The sequence below is a fragment of the Chionomys nivalis genome, chromosome 4, assembly GCF_950005125.1.
Source record: "Chionomys nivalis chromosome 4, mChiNiv1.1, whole genome shotgun sequence".
NCBI lineage: Eukaryota > Metazoa > Chordata > Mammalia > Rodentia > Cricetidae > Chionomys > Chionomys nivalis.
This window is the reverse complement of record NC_080089.1, coordinates 108,589,961-108,597,941: the sequence shown is the minus strand read 5'-3', so window position 1 is coordinate 108,597,941 and position 7,981 is coordinate 108,589,961.

Here is a 7,981-nt window from a genome sequence, read left to right as displayed (position 1 = left end):
ACTGTGCATTCATTTCTTAGTCACCCAGACTCAAATAATCACACAGAAATGATATTCATTATAACACTGTTTTGTCAATGGCTCAGGTGTATTCCTAGCTAGCTCTTACATCTTAAATTAACCATTTCTATTCATCTGTGTATTCTATTCCTCTGTGTATTGCCACAAGGCTGTGACTTACCAGTTAGGTTCTGGTTTCATTGTCCTTCGGAAGCGACATGGCATCTGCCTGATTCTGCCTTTTTCCTCTATGCATTCAGTTTAGTTTTCCTGCCTACATATATTCTGCCCTGTCATGGGCCAAAGCAGCATCTTTGTTAACCAATAGTAACAGATTCTAGTTTTGACAGCTAGGACCTTAAAAAGTAACAATTCTAGATTGTGAGATAGTAAGATGGTAACCAGATGGCCAGAGTGACCCCTGTAATTCTGCAGGATCAACCACCCCTGAATAGAGTGCAAGACCTAGTATGGAATGGGACAAACTAGAATAGTTACAGGTGGAGAAAGAACAGAGTGGTAACAGCACTGAAAGCTGCTGATGGCTCGTTTCCTGGTATATCAGATCCTATTTGATCACCTTTGTGTCCATCTCTTCCTTTGTGAGGGCTAAAGATATAAAGTCTGGGGCATATGCAAGGCAGAGAGAATGAATGCAAGATCAGGATGTCAGGTCTTCATAGACAAAATCTGTTGATGGTGTAGGGAACTGAAGAAAAAGTAACACAAGGGGATGGATGAGAGCCATCTTTGACTTTTAATGAAGGGAGAGAGGAAGGGAGGGAGAGAGGAAGGGAGGGAGGGAGGAAGGGAGGGAGGGAGACACACACACAGAGAATGTGTGTGTACTAGACATATTTCTGTGTAAAGTCATATATGTATAAATGTGTATACATACACACACACGCACATGTATATATATACATATATATATATATGTATATATATATATATATATATAGAGAGAGAGAGAGAGAGAGAGAATAGCTAAAAGTGGGTTATTATCTATAGATCAGGGGAGAATTTAAATATAACTGTTTAAAGCTACCTAAAAGACAAAATTCTGGACACAAAACAAATACTCTCTGGAAAAGCATAGATAATTCCAAAGATTTAAAGGTCTTTTAAAGGTCATACAGAAATGAGATATCAATAAGGCTGATGTCACAACATCAACAGTAGCAATATATATATAAAATTTAACAAACAGATTACTGAGGGTCAGTCATGGGGGTATGCTCCTATCATCCCAATACTGGGAAGACAGAAACAGAGGTATGATGGGGTTCACAATTCCTTCTCTGAAATAAAACAAAAGCAAAGTCCCCACAAAGGGTGACAGTAGACACCAACAGCAACAAGGTTAAATCAGAAGCATAAAGACAGCAGTTTCTGAGTGTGTCAGCCACAGAATATCTCGTTTGAATACACTAATGGGATTACTTAAGGAGAACATGGTACTGGCTGTCTAAATGGCTCAATGGATATAAGAGTTTGCTACCAACTAAATCTGATCCACAGCATCCATAGATTGAACAGACTCCTGCAAGTTTCCCCCATCTCCATATATCACCGTGGTACATACATCCCACATATAAATAAATAAACTTAATTTTTTTAAAAGTATGTGATATAATATGGTAAGGGTAAGTAGCTCTAAAATTTGCCGATACACATCTAAAAGATCAGAATAGTCACTCAAAAGTACCTATGTAATTTGAATTTTAATATACAATATGCATAAAATTGGAAAGGTAGTTTAAAATTTTAACTTATTTTTAATGAGTTAAAGTCTATATTTTTGTGGTATTATGGATCAAAACATGACTTTATACATGTTAGGAAAGTGTATATCACTGAGTCAAGTATCCAGCCTCTCCCACTTCTTAAGGGATACATAAAGCATAAAATTTGTGCATAAATAGGATAGTATATTATACTTGATACATGTATACATTACATAATATTTAAACTCAACACAAATGTATCTACTCAAAAATTTCTCATTTCCTGTGTTTAAAACTTTACGGCCTTCCTGGTGATGGCTGGAAATGCACAGTGTATTGCTGCAGTCTGTGGCCACAGGACTGTGAAACACCATGGCAGAGTTTTCCCTGCTCTTTAGCTGTGACTTAGTCCCACTGATTACCCTTCCCCCATCCTCCCTTTCTCTGGCACTTGTCATCTATGAAACCAATGTTCATATATCACATCTGAGTGAGATTGTGAAGTAGACCTCCCAGTGCCTGGCTCATTTCATTTACCAGTCTCTAAATCATGTACGTGGTAATAGGTGGCAAGTTGCCACCCATTTTGTGATAAAAAAATATTCTCCTGTGTGTATACCATACCCTCTCCATCCATCCATCCATCCATCCATCCATCCATCCATCCATCCATCCATCCTTCCATGGCACTTAGGTTGACTGTATTTTTGGCTTTTGTGGCCATTGCTATAATCAGCAGAAAACTGCAGATGTACCAGATAAAATGTTTTTAAATTAGGGGATATTTTTATTTTTATGTGTGTGTGTGTGTGTGTGTGTGTTTTGTGGTCTACAATATCATTAAAGCTGCCCTCAGAGGCCAGAAGAGTTCATCCGTTCCCCTGGAGTTGGAGTTGCAGACAGTTGTAAGTCATCTGATGTGGCTGCTGGGAACGGAACCCTGGTTCTCTGCAAGAACAGTATATACTGTAAATGCCAATCAGTCTCTCCTGCCCTGTGAAGTTGGGGATTTATAATTTACTTCACAGTGGTCCTCTCTTTTCTGAAATTATTGTTTATAGTCCTTATGCATTCCAGACTGCAGAGCCTCTAAGTTTTTCTGCCCTGTCAAGAGCTTCTATATTCAACCCAAATATCTTGTCATTCCCCTATAACTAATGATATCAAATACATTTCTACATATCCATTGGATATTTGAAAATCTTCATTCATTTCTTACCCAGGCTTTTATCTTTTTTATCTTCTAATATTGAAAAGCAAATGTTTCTAATTAAAATTTCATTCAATTTTTAAGTATTTTTCTATGTGGCTAGTGATATCTGTGTCTAGTTTCCCATGAGCACAAATTCTACTAATACTAACACGACAAAAATTTGTGCCAACTTTTATTTCAATTCAAATGGTCCTTTCAGAAGTTAGAATGTTAATTCAGCAATTAAAATCACATATTGCTCTCGTGAAGGACCCAGGTTCTATTCCCAGCAATCAGATGGTTGGCTCACAAGTAGCCACTTCTATTGGAGGAATTGAACAGCAATCAACAGTCATAGATAACTTCACGACTTGCTGGAAACCCATAGCTAACCAGCAGTCAGGATCTGGGGAGTGGATGAGGGGTGGCTATATTTTATATCACTATATTTGGGGGTGGGTAAAAAAATTTACAACATTATCTTGATGTGTTGCCCTTACACATTCATTTAGACTGCTCTATAAATGAACACTAAATAAATTATTATCAAGGTCAATTTTTCAATATCATATAACTTGCAGTTGTATATTGACACAATAGTCTATAAAAATGCTAAATCCCCACCATTAGCTGCAGCAGTATATCTAAAGACGTTTTATTTTCTCAGAAGAGACCTTGGCAGTTAATGATGGACTTCTAACTTTGCTTCCAACTCACTCCTCACTTAATTACTTCTCTTGCTTAAGTGTCCAGCGCTGATTTCTAGTTCAGTGATGAAACAACCATTAAAGGGATAATTTATGTCAAATTAAGAAAGTAAACTTGTTTCATCTCTGTTTGTCTAAGAGTTATTTTTTTCATAAATTGCTGATACATTGAATCACTTCCTCACTTTGTATCCATTATGTAACAATATTATACTGCATATCTGTTCATGAGAGAAATTATTTCAATGTCTCTGGTTTTCTGGGTCCCTGGAAGGAAGCAGAAAGAGGTAAATATTTGGTACTCAGCTCTGTTCTCCTTTTTATTCACTTCAGGACCATGGCTAAGAGAATAGTGCTGTTCACGGTTGTGATGGTATGATGATTTGTATGAATTATCAATCTGACTCAATCTAGAATCACCACATGGAGGATGGATCCCTGATGTGGGTTTCCCTCTGTGTGCTGTGATTACCATTAATGAATAAAGGAACTGCTTTGGGCCTATAGCAGAGCTATAGGGGAACAGAGCAAGGGGGGAAAACTAAGTGAAATGCTGGGAGAAAGGAGGCAGAGGCAGAGAGACACCATGGAACTGCCAGAGACAGACATGCTGAAACTCTGCTTGTAGACCATGACCTCGTGGTGATGCACAGATTACTTGAAATGGGTTAAATTAAGATGTAAGAGTTAGCCAATAAGAAGTTAAAGCTAATGGGCCAAGCAGTGTTTTAATTAATAGAGTTTTTGTGTGGTTATTTTGGTTCTGGGCAGCTGGGACAAACAAGTGGCCTCCTCCTACAGATTCCTGGGTATGCCCATGTGGGATTATCTTGATTGCATTACCTGAAATGGAAAGGCCCACCCACTGTGAGTGGCAACATTCTGCCTGGGGTCCTGGACTAGTGGAGAGAGAACTGAGTAACAGCACAGATTCTTTGCTTCTTGGTGGTGGATGTGGTGTGAGCATGTGCTTTGAGCTCCTACAGCCTTTACTTCCCCATCATGATGGATTGTGTCCTTGAGCTATGAGACACATGAAATAAACACTTTTGTCCTCAAGTTGACTTTATCTGAGTATTTTATTAGAACATCTTGGGGGAGATTGGAAGTTGTTCTAATAATTATCTGAGTTCCGGGACCCCTGTGAAGAGCAGATTAAGCAAGGCAGACACAGGCCTTACTTCAAGGTCCAGTCACCAATATAGCTGAACACCTTTTTGTTTGTAGTGTTTTCTTGATGGCCCATAGGACAGAACATGGAGTTATTCAAGATGCCTGGAGCATTCACTCCATCAAGCAAGAGTCCCCTATTCACCAGATACTGGGGACATGGTTCACTGGGTAATAGTGTTTACTCTACAAGCGTAGGACCTGAGCTCAATTCCCCAGCACCCATGTAAAAGGCCAGGTGTGACAGAATTTGTCTGTAACCCCTGATTGAGTATTAGAGTATGGCCAGTCAGCCCAGCCAAGACGGTGAGCTTTCGATTCAGTGAGAGAACCTATCGCTGCTCTAGCATCTGCATGCAACACACACACACGTACCACCACCACCACCACCAGCACAACACACACACATACATACACACAACACACACAAACACACAATACACACACAATAGTACACATCAAACATAGCACACACACACCCAGAACACACACCCACACACGCATGCACAAGCACACACACCACCACCACCACTACTACAGTACACACACATAAATGCACACTACATCACATACATACACACAATACGTACACCACAGTATACACCAAACATAGAGCACGCGCGCACACACACACACTTCACTATAAACCTATTTATAGCCCACAAGAATACCCATGTTTCCTTTAAGGGCTGACTCTGTGGTTGCCAATATCGTCTACCTGCCCCAGAGGACTGGGCTGATGGCAGTGTTCCCAGCAAGTTTTGTCAGAGGGAAACTTTTAGAAGTCACTGCTCAAAGGTAGCAATCATGACTTGTTATTTTTCAATTTTATTTTAGTATAAATTAACTTATCTCTGTGCAAGTGGCATTAAAACTAATAGCCCCCCCCCCAAAAAAAGGGATTAAGATTAGAAAGTAATGCTGTCACTGACAGAGCTCATTAACGGCCTTTATCACTGCAGGCTGATGAACTACATGGGGGATAATTGGCCTAATTATAATACATTTGTTTCTTCAGCCAGGTATTCCTGCTTTCCTCTCCACTGATTACTTATGCGTCTCGGTTTGGCCAATTAAACTTCTCTCCCTACTCCATCCATATCTGAAACTGATAGTAGATAGCTCAGGTGTCTGCTGCCGCCACAGCACTTGTACTCTGGGAAGTTAAGAGGTGCACGGAAGAGAGGAAACTAGAGAGAAAGGGGAGATGGCTGTGACTTAGTGTAGAGAGTACAGAGCCAGACCCAGTGAAAGGGTGGAGTTATTTATGTGGAGTCTGTGATTGGATGGGAATTACCTGTAGTCCCAGCATTTGAGAGGCTGAGGCAAGAGGATTGGTATGAGTTGGAGGCTAGTCTGAACTACATAATGCATAACAGGGCACCCTGGTCTATAGAATAATAAATTTCCCTATATTAAGAAATATTTTACACCTTTTATGTGTATGGGTGTTTGTCTACATGTATGTCTGTGCACTGTGTGTGTGCTGAGCCCTGGGCCAGATGACATTCAGGCACCTGGGATAGCAAGTGATTGTGAACCCATGCGGCAGCTAAGAATTGAACCTGGGAGGCCGGGCGGTGGTGGCGCACGCCTTTAATCCCAGCACTTGGGAGGCAGAGGCAGGCGGATCTCTGTGAGTTTGAGACCAGCCTGGTCTACAGAGCAAGTTCCAGGACAGGGTCCACAGCCACAGAGAAACCCTGTCTCGAAAAACCAAAAAAAAAAAAAAAAAGAATTGAACCTGGGATCTTCAGAAGACCAGTTAGTACTCTTAACCATTGAACCATCTACAACCCCTCCCTAATGACCTTTAATCCGTGAATGAACAGAAAATCTGTGAAAGACGGTTGAACAACAAAATAGAAGCTTAGTGTCCACTGTGAGTCCATCAAAACTGCCTTGCAGTCAAAGTATTCCTCCAAAATTCATGCATTGGAATATTAACCCCACGGCCATAACTTTTGGAAGTGAGACTTAACAGGTTATGGAATAATGAAGGCATGCATATAGGATAAAGTTAGTTCTCTTATTTATAATACTGAAGAGTGTTCATGGAGTCCAGGCTGCCCTTGAACTCACTATGTAGCTGAGGATAACCTTGAACACCTTCCCTGCCAGCTTCTGTCTCCTGAGGGGTGGGACTACAGCTGTGTACCATCATGCCTAGTTAGGGGATTAAACCTACAGCCTTATATATCTAAGAGGATCGTTTTACCAACAGACCCACATCCCCAACTCTAGCAAAGGCATCTTTGCCCTGGTTCCCCTTCTACAGTGTGAAGACTGGGCCACAAGAAACTACCTTGAACTCAGAGACCACGCCTCCTCAGACTCTAAGCCTGCAGGATCTCAGTCTTGTTCTGCCTAGCCTCCAAACCCAGCAGAATATGAATCTCTACTATTTACAAATTATTCAGTGTGTGGTATTTTATTATGGCAGAAGAAATAGACGATGACATGCGCAGAAAGCATATGCAAACAGAAAGATGGTCCCTGTCCCAATCCCAAGAACTCTCTGTAGGATGTTGTTTGTCCCCACGTGCCCCAGTGCATTGTGTGAGTGTCATACAGGACAGGATCTAACCCTGTACTTGGATCTAGATACTGTTTTTCTTTTTTTTCACTTGAGTTTTTATGGAACATTAGGGTTGGCCAAAACAAGAATTTTTAAGAGATGTCACATGAGATGTGTGGAAGAGAGTCAGGGGGCCACAGAGAATGACACTTTGCACGTGAAAACTGAGGGGCTTCTCGGTTTTTAAAAGTTCTTTCTACTCTTTCAGAAAACCAGTGTTTGATTCCTAGAATCCACACCAGGTAGCTTAATTATTCTTTAACATCAGCTCAAGGGGTTCTATCTCCCTCCTCCTGTGCACACAAGTACCTGCATATATACACAAGCAGACACATAAATAATTAAATATATCTTTAGAAAATAAATAAAAATCATTCAATATTGACATATTTTATTTATTTGTGTTCATTGTTATTTACATATTTATTATTATTTAATATATTATTTTATTTATGTTATTACCTTGTATAAAATTATGGTTAAAGTAATAAAGAATCGTAAGCATTCTCAATCTAAATTTAACAAAATTAACATAAATAAACCAATAAAATATGACCACTGTCAGTAAAATTCTCTTTACCTCAGTGGTATGAAAAAGAATGAGTGG